The following is a 13,038-nucleotide window of genomic DNA, read 5'->3' as shown; positions in this document are numbered from 1 at the left end:
ACCACTTAAAGCATCTCAACAACTTTGTTTCCACAACCAGAAGGAGGCACAAAATGCTTCCCAAGAGTTCACTGAATCCTGAAGCATGCATTTTTATGCTATAGGAATAAGCAAATATTTCTCATTGGCAAAAATGTGTTGATTGTAATGGTTATTTTGATTAATAAAGGTGTATTTGAGCCTAGTTATAATGTTTCAAAATTCAAGATTTGAAACCGCAATTACTTTTGCACCAAGCTAAGAAATCTACACTTTCTGGCAAAGGAAGAAAAATGCAAAGCATATGACAAAGCACAAAGGTCTTGTAATCACAAGGGCCACCCTCAGTTCCTCAAGAGACACAGTGATCTTCCAGGTACTGCATTCTAGAATAAAGTTTTCACAACAGGCCCTTATGCAGGGGATGTTGAACCACAGAATGAACAATGCCCTTGATAATTTTACACCAGAGAGAAGTAGCTCTTGTGGTTGTTCTTCATAAAACTCTGGATAAAGCCCAAAGCACAACACTAAAGTAAAATTTATGAAAGTGCCTTTTGTGGCCCAAATATCTAAGAGCATGTCCCACAAACCAGATTCTATTCATTTAACTAAAAGTCAGGTAAGTTTTTGGCGAGGTTTGGAGAATTAGAAGAAGACCTACATTTCTCTTACTTTTTGAAAAACCATTGGGTGTATATACGTACATGGTGAAGAATTCAGAAGTACAAGAAAGATTTCTGGTAAAATGAGTGTTTTTACTACTGTACACAGAGTCCCTAGTTCCCCTCTCCACAGGTCAGTCACCAGTTTCTTTTGTTTTCCTCTAGAGAAAGTCATTGCTAATCAAGTGAAATAGCACACAGAAGCCTCTCTTGCCACAAATGGCATTGTTTAGTACTTCGTTTTTGCTTCTAACACTGTATGCTGGGTATCATGCCACATAATTATACAGAGCTCTTATATACAATCTTCCTAATTGGCTGCATGATATTTCAGTGAATAATGTATCATAATTTAACCAGTGTCCTACTGGTTGTCATTCAAGTTCAGCCTTTGCCACAAGTTAACACTATAATAAAGGTCCTGTATTCACAACTACGTAAGCACATGTGCAGGTATAAGATACATTCTTGGAAATCGCTGTGTGTGCTTAGTTGCTTCAGTATGTCCAACTCTATGCGACCCTATGGACTGTCGCCCACCAGGCTCCTCTGTCCATGTGATTCTCCAGGCAAGAATAGTGGAGTAGGTTGCCATGCCCTCCTCCAGGGGATCTTCCTGACCCAGGAATCGAACCTGCGTCTCTTACGTCTCCTGCATTGGCAGGCAGGCTCTTTACCACTAGCGCCACTTGGGAAGCCCTGGAAATCACTGTATCTACATTTTAATCTACACTGTAAATTTTGCTCGGTGTTACAGACCAAGAATGACTCTGAAGTTTTCATCTTGTTGCCACAGCCAAGATGGATGCAGGCTTGCAAGATCAGAAGTTTGTTTTTGCACATGTACACCCTGAGATTTCTACTGGATTTCCAAGTGAGGATACCAAATCAGCAGATGGGTATGTAAATCTGGAGTTCAGGAGATGGGTCTGAATCTAGACACATAATAGATGATTTCTAAGCCAAGAACCATTGAATGAGTATAGACAGAGAAGTGGACCAAGGATTGGGACTTGCTGTGCTGTGCTTAGTCGCTCAGTCATGTCTGACTCTTTGTGACCCCATGAACAGTAGCCCGCCAGGCTCCTCTGTCCATAGAATTCTCCAGGCCAGAATACTGGAGTGGGTAGTTGTTCCCTTCTCCAGGGTATCTTCCCAACTCAGGGATCGAACCCAGGTCTCCCACATTGCAGGCAGATTCTTTACCATCTGAGCCACCAAAGAAGCCCAAGATTATGGAGTGGTAGCCTATCCCTTCTCCAGGGGAACTTCCTGACCTAGAAATCGAAGCGGGGTCTCCTGCATAACAGGTGGATTCTTTACCAGCTGAGCAACTAGGGAAGCCCTGGATTGGGCCTTGGGACACATAAAATTAATAGCTGCAATTAAAAAATTGAGATATGCTTGGTAAAACTGATAAGGGAGGAGAGGAGGGAGATGGATAGGGAGAGGGAGAATGTAGGAAACCCCAAATATCAATACATGAAATGAAAGGGATATCACATTGTATTATTCATTCATTAAAAAGAACCATGAAAAACTTCACTCAAAACTATTTTTACTTATCTAGGATACATGGATTAGATAGACTTTCCCTTCTCCAGGGACATCTTCCCAACCCAGGGATTGAACCCAGGTCTCCCACATTGTAGGCAGATTCTTTACCAGTTGAGCCACCAGGGAAGCCCAGAGACAATTCCTCAGTTCAGTTCAGTTCAATTCAGTCGCTCAGTTGTGTCCGACTCTTTGCCGACCCCATGAATCGCAGCACGCCAGGCCTCCCTGTCCATCACCAACCCCTGAGTTTACTAAGACTCACGTCCATTAAGTCAGTGATGCCATCCAGCCATCTCATCCTCTGTCGTCCCCTTCTCCTCCTGACCCCAATCCCTCCCAGCATCAGAGTCTTTTCCAATGAGTCAACTCTTTGCATGAGGTGGCCGAAGTTCTGGAGTTTCAGCTTTAGCATCATTCCCTCCAAAGAAATCCCAGGGCTATCCTTCAGAATAGACTGGTTGGATCTCCTTGCAGTCTAAGGGACTCTCAAGAGTCTTCTCCAACACCACAGTTCAAAAGCATCAATTCTTCGGCACTCAGCTTTCTTCACAGTCCAACTCTTACATCCATACATGACCACTGGAAAAACCATAGCCTTGACCAGACGGACCTTTGTTGGCAAAGTAATGTCTCTGCTTTTCAATATGCTGTCTAGATTGGTCATAACTTTTCTTCCAAGGAGTAAGCGTCTTTTAATTTCATGGCTGCAGTCACCATCTGCAGTGATTTTGGAGCCCCCCAAAATAAAGTCTGTCACTGTTTCCACTGTTTCGCCATCTATTTCCCATGAAGTGATGGGACCAGATGCCATGATCTTCGTTTTCTGAATGTTGAGTTTTAAGTCAGCTTTTTCACTCTCCTCTTTCACCTTCAGACAACTCCTACTAATCAAAGAAAGCTCAATAGAAAATCAGAGAAAAACAAATACTGTATGTGAATGCATAATATGGAATCTAGAAAAATGGCACAGATGAACCAGACATGTGGACACAGGTAAGAAGGGGAAGGTGAGTAGGATGAATAGGGAGATTAGAATTGACATATATACACTACCATGTACAAAATACATTAGCTAGTGGGAACCTCCGGTATAGCACAGGGAGCTCAGTTCAGTGCTCTGTGATGACCCAGAGGGGTGGGGATGCGGGGGTGGGAGGGAGGGCTCAGAGGGAGGGGGCATATGTATACATATAGCGGATCCACTTCATTGTACAGCAGAAACTAACACAGCATTGTAAAGCAATTATACTCAAAAAGAAAATAAAACCAGGCAAGTTACTGGAACAAATTTCAAGAGGATACCCAAATGATCAACGAGCATGTGAAAAAGTACACAACCATCATGAATTATCAAAGAAATGAAAGCTAAACCCACAAAGATATCACAATATACTCTGACTAAAGGGAAAAAGGCAAAAATACAGTAAAAAGGACTAGCAAGGATGTGGGGCAACGGGAACATTCATACACTGCGGGTAAGAATGGGAGCTGGCACAACACTGTGGAAAACAGCTTGGGAAACATCTGTTGATGCTGAACATACGCACATCACTTCATCTAGCAATTCCACTTATAATCATGTGTATCAAACAGAAATGCATGCACATGTACAAGAAACTTCATAGCAGAGTCCTCTGACTTCACTGATTTCCTCAATTGTTTTTCAGTCTCATTGAAGTCTGCTCTTAAATTTTTTTCCTTTGGCTTCTTTTTGTAGTTTCTTAAGGTAAATGCTTAGATAGTTGATTTGAGATCTCTATCAGTTTGCTGTTGCTGCTGTAACAAATTACTACAAACTTAGTGGCTTAAGACAACATAAATTTCTTTATTATTTCACAGTTATGGTCCACAAGTCTGAAACAACTTTCACTGGGCTAACATCAAGGCTTTGGTAGGCTTTTATCTTAACCAGGAAGAATATGTTACTTTGATTTTCTAGCTTCTAGAGATGGTCCACAATCCTTTGTTCATGGCTGCATTCCTCTGGCAGTGTTGAGCTGAGTCCTCCCATTGCCATGTCTCTGGTTCTCCCTCTTTTGTCTCCTTAATCCATATGTGAGGACCTCTGTGCCTGCACTGGGGTTATAACAGCATATATTTATTGGGTCTTTTTAGGCAATCTGACAATCTAATCTGGTGTGCTTAAATAAATGTAAGATTGGTTTCCACTGTTTCCCCATCTATTTCCCATGACGTGATAGGATCAGATGCCATGATCTTCATTTTCTGAACGTTGAGCTTTAAGCCAACATTTTCACTCTCCTCTTTCACTTTCATCAAGAGGCTTTTTAGTTCCTCTTCACTTTCTGCCATAAGGGTGGTGTCATCTGCATATCTGAGGTGATTGACATTTCTCCCGGCAATCTTGATTCCAGCTTGTTTCTTCCAGTCCAGCATTTCTCATGATGTACTCTGCATAGAAGTTAAATAAGCAGGGTGACAATATACAGCCTTGATGTACTCATTTTCCTATTTGGAACCAGTCTGTTGTTCCGTGTCCAGCTCTAACTGTTGCTTCCTGACTGCATATAGGTTTCTCAAGAGGCAGGTCAGGTGGTCTGGTATTCCCATCTCTTTCAGAATTGTCCACAGTTTATTGTGATCCACACAGTCAAAGGCTTTGGCATAGTCAATAAAGCAGAAATAGATGTTTTTCTGGAACTCTCTTGCTTTTTCCATGATCCAGCCGATGTTAGCAATTTGATCTCTGGTTCCTCTGCCTTTTCTAAAACCAGCTTGAACATCTGGAAGTTCACAGTTCACGTATTGCTGAAGCCTGGCTTGGAGAATTTTGAGCATTACTTTACTAGCATGTGAGATGAGTACAATTGTGCAGTAGTTTGAGCATTCTTTGGCATTGCCTTTCTTTGGGATTGGAATGAAAACTGACCTTTTCCAGTCCTGTGGCCACTTGCTGAGTTTTCCAAATTTGCTGGCATATTGAGTGCAGCACTTTCACAGCATCATCTTTCAGGATTTGAAATAGCTCAACTGGAATTCCATCACCTCTACTAGCTTTGTTTGTAGTGATGTTTCCTAAGGCCCACTTGACTTCACATTCCAGGATGTCTGGCTCTAGGTCAGTGATCACACCATCGTGATTATCTTGGTCATGAAGATCTTTTTTGTACCGTTCTTCTGTGTATTCTTGCCACTTCTTCTTAATATCTTCTGCTTCTGTTAGGTCCATACTATTTCTGTCCTTTATCGAGCCCATCTTTGCATGAAATGTTCCCTTGGTATCTCTAATTTTCTTGAAGAGATCTCTAGTCTTTCCCATTCTGTTGTTTTCCTCGATTTCTTTGCATTGATCGCTGAAGAAGGCTTCCTTATCTCTCCTTGCTATTCTTTGGAACTCTGCATTCGATGCTTATATCCTTCCTTTTCTCCTTTGCTTTTTGCTTCTCTTCTTTTCATAGCTATTTGTAAGGCCTCCTCAGACAGCCGTTTTGCTTTTTTGCATTTCTTTTCCATGGGGACGGTCTTGATCCCTGTCTCCTGTACAATGTCACAAACCTCCGTCCATAGTTCATCAGGCACTCTATCTATCAGATCTAGTCCCTTAAATCTATTTCTCACTTCCACTTTATAATCATAAGGGATTTGATTTAGGTCATACCTGAATGGTCTAGTGGTTTTCCCTACTTTTTTCAATTTAAGTCTGAATTTGGCAATAAGGAGTTCATGGTCTGAGCCACAGTCAGCTCCTGGTCTTGTTTTTGTTGACTGTATAGAGCTTCTACATCTTTGGCTGCAAAGAATATAATCAATTTGATTTCAGTGTAAACAGTGTCAGACTTTATTTTTTTGGGCTCCAAAATCACTGCAGATGGTGACTGCAGCCATGAAATTCAAAGACGCTTACTCCTTGGAAGAAAAGTTATGACCAACCTAGATAGCATATTCAAAAGCAGAGACATTACTTTGCCAACAAAGTTTCGTCTAGTCAAGGCTATGGTTTTTCCAGTGGTCATGTATGGATGTGAGAGTTGGACTGTGAAGAAGGCTGAGTGCCAAAGAATTGATGCTTTTGAACTGTGGTGTTGGAGAAGACTCTTGAGAGTCCCTTGGACTGCAAGGAGATCCAACCAGTCCATTCTGAAGGAGATCAGCCCTGGGATTTCTTTGGAGGGAATGATGCTAAAGCTGAAACTCCAGTACTTTGGCCACCTCATGCAAAAAGTTGACTCATTGGAAAAGACTCTGATGCTGGGAGGGACTGGGGGCAGGAGGAGAAGGGGACCACAGAGGATGAGATGGCTGGATGGCATCACTGACTCGATGGACGTGAGTCTTAGTGAACTCCAGGGGTTGGTGATGGACAGGGAGGCCTGGTGTGCTGCGATTCATGGGGTCGCAAAGAGTTGGACATGACTGAGCGACTGAACCAACTGAAGAATGGTATGGTCGGATTTAAGTCTTCCATTTTAACATTTGTTTTCTGTTTGTCCTGTTTTTGTTCCTTTATTCCACCTTTCCTGCCTTCTTTTAGACTATCTGAACTAAATTATAACTTAGCTATTTTCTCTCTCTCTTAATTACAATATACACACTCTAGGGATTACAATATACATAGCTAAACTTTCACAGTCTATTTAGAGTTAGTATTTTGTCTATTAGTCTAATAAAGTTAGTGTATTTAGCGTTAGTGACAAAATACTAACTTGCAGCTCTACAGTTCTCTTTATTCTTACAGTTGTCATATGTATTAATGATAAATACACTGAAAACTTTTGACAAAGTTACAGCTTTTGCTTACAACAGTCATAAAAATTTTAAAGAACTTAGAAAATTTTTGTTTTTACCCACATAAAGTTGGCTTTAAGCTCAACATTCAGAAAACTAAGATCATGGCATCCAGTCCCATCACTTCAGGGCAAATAGATGGGGAAACAGTGGAAACAGTGTCAGACTTTTTTTGTCTGGGCTCCAAAATCAGTGCAGATGGTGATTGCGGCCATGAAATTAAAAGACGCTTACTCCTTGGAAGGAAAGTTATGACCAACCTAGACAGCATATTGAAAAGCAGAGAAGTTACTTTGCCAACAAAGGTCCGTCTGGTCAAGGCTATGGTTTTTCCAGTGGTCATGTGTGGATGTGAGTTGGACTATAAAGAAAGCTGAGTGTCAAAAAATTGATGCTTTTGAACTGTGGTGTTGGAGAAGACACTAGAGAGTCCCTTGGACTGCAAGGAGATCCAACCAGTCCATCCTAAAGGAGATCAGTCCTGGGTGTTCATTGGAAGGACTGATGTTGAGGCTGAAACACCAATCCTTTGGCCACCTGATGTAAATAGCTGACTCATTAGAAAAGACCCTGATGCTGGGAAAGACTGAGGGCAGGAGGAGAAGGGGACGACAGAGGATGATGGTTGGATGGCATCACCGACTCAATGGACATGGGTTTGGGTGGACTCTGGGAGTTGGTGATGGACAGAGAGGCCTGGTGTGCTGCGGTTCATGGAGTTGCAAAGAGTCGGACACGACTGAGTGACTGAACTGAACTGAATGAACATTTATGCTGCTTTTCCTTTGTTCTTGCAGTTCTAAATTTCCCCCTGGCATCATTTTCTTCAAGTCTGCAGATTTTATATAAAGTCTTAGTTTTCCCTCACCTGAAAATGTCATTTTGCTGTGATTACTGTCCAGTGTGTAGAAATTTGAGTTGATTATTCTTTTTCACCACTTTAAAGATCTTATTCACTATCTTCTGGACTCACAGAAATCTGTGATCATTTAAATTGTTGTTCTACCATACATAAGGTGTTTCAATCTAGCTGCTTTCAGGACTTTTCTCCTTTGTCTCTGGTGTCAGCATTGTAATTACGTCTGTTTGTCTATTTCTGAGTTTTTGCTTTTTGAGTTATAAAGTTTAATTCACTTCACTGTGTCTTAGTGTGGTTTTATCTTATCAACCCAGATATGTTCAGTTAACTGAGATTCTTGAAATCTATAAGTGTATGTCTTTCATCAAATTTGGGAACTTTCATTCATTACTTCAAATAATTGTTATGTACCTCTCTCTTTCTCTTCCTTTCTGGTATCCTAACACTGGTGCTAGAACCAGCTTATAACACACTCTCGGAATGGAACTCATTCATATGTAGGGTGCTTACTGTAAGGCTCCACAGAGAAGAGGCAAAGGGAGCAGCAGGAGTATCATCAAGGAGTGTGGGTTCTAGAGCGCAGGCTCAGCAGTTGTGACACATGGGCTTGTCTGCTCCATGGCACGTGGGATCTTCCCAGACGGGATTGAGCCCGTGTCCCCTGCATTGGCAGGTAGATTCTTAAATCACTGGACCATCATGGAAGTCCCTACAAAAGACTTCTTTTTGAGAGTGAGTCCAGTGAAACAAATGTTGGGCCTTTTGATACTGGTCCTCTGGTTACTGAGGCTCTGCTTATTTTTCCAATCTTTTGTTGCTCTGTTCTCCAGGTTTAATAAATTCTATTGATCTGTCTTCAGTATCACTGACTTTCCTGTCATCTTTAGTTAGCTCTTGGATCCATCTACCAACTTTTTAAATCTTCAGTTTTTCAGTTCTAAAATTTCCATTAAAAAAAAAATGTACTTGTTCAGAGATTCTACAGTTTCATTCATCTCAAGGGTGTTTTCCTTTATCTCATGTTATAATTATAATGGCTGCCTTAAAATCTGAAAATTGTAACATCTGGACCATCTTGGTGTTGACATTTACTGTCTTAACTTCTTGAGAATTGATCTCATTTCTCTGGTTCTTTGTATGTTGAATAATTTTGGATTATATGTTAAATACTTTGAATATTATTTAGACTCTAGGTCCTGTTAAAATGTTCTGGAGAATGTTGATTTTGTTTTTTTAAACAAACAACCCAGACAGGTTCAGAATGCAACTTCTGTTCCATCTTCTGCAGCCTGTGGTTCCAGTGTCAGTTTACAAAGGCTTTGTTACGCTATGTGGGATCAACCTCACACACACACTGCTCAGTAGTTATGCTGTGTCACAATTAGCGGTTTAAATTAGTTCACTTCTCAAAGGCTTTGCTGTGCCACTTTGGGTCTGAGTATGTGTACTGCAGGGGTAAGCTTAGAGCTTACACTGATTAGTTTGGATTAAAACACAATAAAGGACCCCTTTCTCTGGGCTCTCTTTCTAGTTTCCTCCTTACCCCAAAGGGTGCCTTTGCTTTTCCTCTGAGCAGATACAAAGGTTCTCTCAGAATTTTAACACCATCACTATCACTGTGCAGTTGCCACAACTCAGTTCACCTTTAGGACAAAAAGTAGAGAAAAATGGATATTATTCTCACTCTTTAGATTGCAGAGGTTCTTTTCCCATTTTCTCTATCAGAAAAATAGGGTTTCCATCAATTTCAACTGCTTGCTACCAGGGCTTAATGGGGTGCTTAACAGTGACAAACCATGAAAGAAAAGCAAAAATAAAAGTCCCCAACAAGCTCTAGCTTCCAAGAGCTTTTTATTTTTCCCTTTTTTTGGGGGGGGGGCAGGTAGGGGGCAGGGTTCCTTTCATAGGTTTTCCCTCAGAATTTTCTCTGGTTTAACCTATCAGAGAAGCCATCATGACAGCTCTACTGGGTGCCTTCTCTGAGGACAGGGCCAAGATAAAAGAGGAAAAAACCACTAATTTCTCTGAGTCTCTTCTTCAGGTTTGACTGTCCTCTCACACCACCTGCTTTTGTTTGTATTTCTGTGTCCACAGGTAGGTACCTTATGCATTTTGTCCAAAATTTTGAGTTGTCAGTAGGAGAAAAAACCTTTTGAGAGCTTGCTCTGTCTTAATTATCTCTGAAGTCCAAATCTGCAATATTTTTAAGAGACTTAAACTGGAAACAACCCAATTGCTCTTTAACATTAGAATGGACAAATTGTGATATATACAATGGCATATGACAATTACAATGACCTACAGTAATATCAACATGGGTGAATTTCACATTAGCTTTGCTGTTTAGTCCTTGAGTCAGAGAAATACTATTTTTAGCCTTTAATCAAAATGACAGGCAGAAAAAATTACAGAGTATGGTTTGTTGTTCAGTCGCTAAATTGTGTCTGAGGCTTTGTGACTCCATGGACTACAGCACACCAGGCTTCCCTGTCCTTCACTATTTCTCAGAGTTTGTTCAAACTCATGTCCATTGAGTCAGTGATGCCATCCAACCATCTCATCCTCTGTTGCCCCCTTCTTCTACTGCCCTCAATCTTACCCAGCATCAGGGTCTTTTCCAATGAGTCGGCTCTTTGCATCAGGTGGCCAAAGTACTGGAGCTTCAGCTTCTCTGGTCACATTTAGATAAAGTTCAAAAATAGGCAAAACTTAAATAATAATGTTGGAAGTCAGGATACCTGTTATCTTTGAAGAGGAAGGAAGTAGTAATTGGCAGATGGCATTAGGAGAGCTTTTTGGGTGCTCTTAAGAGTCTAACTCTTGCCTGCATGGTGGTTATACATATAGTAACTTAGTAATTCACTCAGCTGAACATTTGTTTTGTACGCTTTTCTGTACATATTTTATGTGCCAATTTAAAAAACACATTAACTCTTCCTTCAGGTGGCAGATGACAGAACCTTAGCTTAAATCAATCTGTGTATTAAGGGGAATTTATAATAAGGATACGAGGTGTTTCGTGGAATTCAAGGTCAGGAATGATACTGGGCTGCATGAACATGACCCAGGGGATCCAATACTATCAGAACCTGCCCTCTCACCACAAATGTAGTTGAGGAAACATGACCACTGACATGAAACAACCATTCTATATGGTACACAATGAGACATTTTGGGGGTGTAACTATTGTTTTGTTTACTAAAGACAAGGCCTACCTATTGGAGACAGCACCACTTTTAGGGAAAATGGTCTTCCCTCATTCTATCCATATGGTTTCTCACAAGAGATACATGTTTTTTACTTAACCTCAATCACCTGCCATAGTCAACAAGCCCAGTAATGGGCACCTGACCTGTGCTGGGGAATAGTATTCCTAGACGTTTTATTCTTGGGGCCAGTGCTCTATTGTTAAATAGGCATGCTTGGGGTAGGGTGCAAAAATCTGCATTTTAGCAGCTTGTCAGATGATTCTGAAGTTTGAAGACTCTCATCTAGACTATCTTGATTCTTTATTTGGCTGTGTCCATTTCTTCAGAGGTGTTTTGTTTTGAAACTGGAATTGTATTCAACCAAAACTGTCAAGTCATGGCTTGGTAGGCTGTGTGTGTATGTGGGGGGCAGGGGGCTCAAGTGTCAAGAAAAGAAACTATATAAAGAATATGAAAATACAGATGTGGGAAAATTTTGGAATATTTGTATATTTTTCCTGGAACTTTTTTCTCCCCTAGCAGAATCCATCTGAATGATGGCAGTCCTCAGTGACCTCAGAGTTAAGAAAAAGTTACAATGTCAATCGTGAAAATGATCCCAATTTCACTGGGAGGGAAAACAACATCCTTAAATTTAAGTGGCTGATTACCTATGGAGTAAGTGCTTTTTCTTCTTTATAAATTTACTCTATTCCTCCATTTTTCTGTAATAAACATAATTTTTCATAACAAAAGACAGCTGATGTTATAAAGATACAGTGTATTTATTTTTAATCAAGGAATATCTATAATCAGGAACCGAGAAATGTGTCAAGCTTTCAATAAGCAGTTAATGTACACCTCTGTTTCAAGAGGAAACTCATGTCAGTATTGTTTAAGTGAAAAGTATTTCCTCATCTTAAACAGAAGACTTCTTACCCTTCCACTTAATACGGGTTTCCTCCACTACTGAAGGTGAGAGCGTTTCTATGAAACTTTCCTGAGCTGAAATGGCATAAAGTGAAGAAACAATTATCTGAGGACACATCTTGCTAACAGAGACACAAATCAAGTAAAGCACAGATGCTCACATGGTTCCAAGCTATGGTGGCTTGAGACGCTGAGTAGCTCCTGGTGCAGGGGCTTCACGTGTTGGGCTCACTGTTCCCTGCAAAATAAACACTGAACACTATATTTGCTTTCACCCTTTTTTGTAAAAGCAAAAATCCTCTTTGAACTTCTTTTGGTTAGTAAAAAGAGGTACAAATAGGTCTTTCAAAAAAGTGAAGTGGCATACAGTGAACCTTTGAAATGTGGGAGATACCTGTTATTTTATTTTTTTGAGATACCTGTTATTTTATAACCATGTTAAGGTCAGCACTTAAATCTTTATTTCTGGGAGGAGGGATTGCAGGATCCAAAGGTAAAATGTGGGATCATTTCCCCTTTTATGTTTCTTAATATTTTCAGTTAAGTAAAAAGTAATGAGCCTATTATTTTCAAAATCATTAGAAATAAAGCTTTCTTCCCCTCTATCTAAAAAGAAAACACTGAAGTTACCCAGTGTAAAGAACTGGTTTGAAATTAGAATACAGTTAATACTTTTAACTGAGTTGTATTAAGTTAGGTCCATGAGGAAAATTTGTTCCATTTTTTTACCAGTAAACAGAAGGCCATTTAGTCTGCTCAGACTTATTCAGGATCATTAAAAATATGTTAGTGGTTGCTAACTTTGGCTTCATGCTCATATGAACACATTTTTTTCCTCCAAGTTAGTTTCACTATCATTTATTTTGCTTTTGCGGCTCAAAGCTAAACTTGGATATAGCAAATAATTCACAAAAACCACCATATATATTTTTCTGTTGCACTGGGTATATAAAAAGCTTAAGTAAACTTTTCATTCATGAATTTACAAATATAATGACATTCAATTTTAAATGATTCTTTAAAAAAATATTCTTAAAAGCTTTTAGATTGACTTGGGAGAAAAGTCAAGCATGAAGGTGTCATGTCTCTACAACTCATTAATGAGACCAATTT

The sequence above is a fragment of the Bos javanicus genome, chromosome 6, assembly GCF_032452875.1.
Source record: "Bos javanicus breed banteng chromosome 6, ARS-OSU_banteng_1.0, whole genome shotgun sequence".
Lineage (NCBI taxonomy): Eukaryota > Metazoa > Chordata > Mammalia > Artiodactyla > Bovidae > Bos > Bos javanicus.
Note: the sequence above shows the minus strand (reverse complement) of the source record.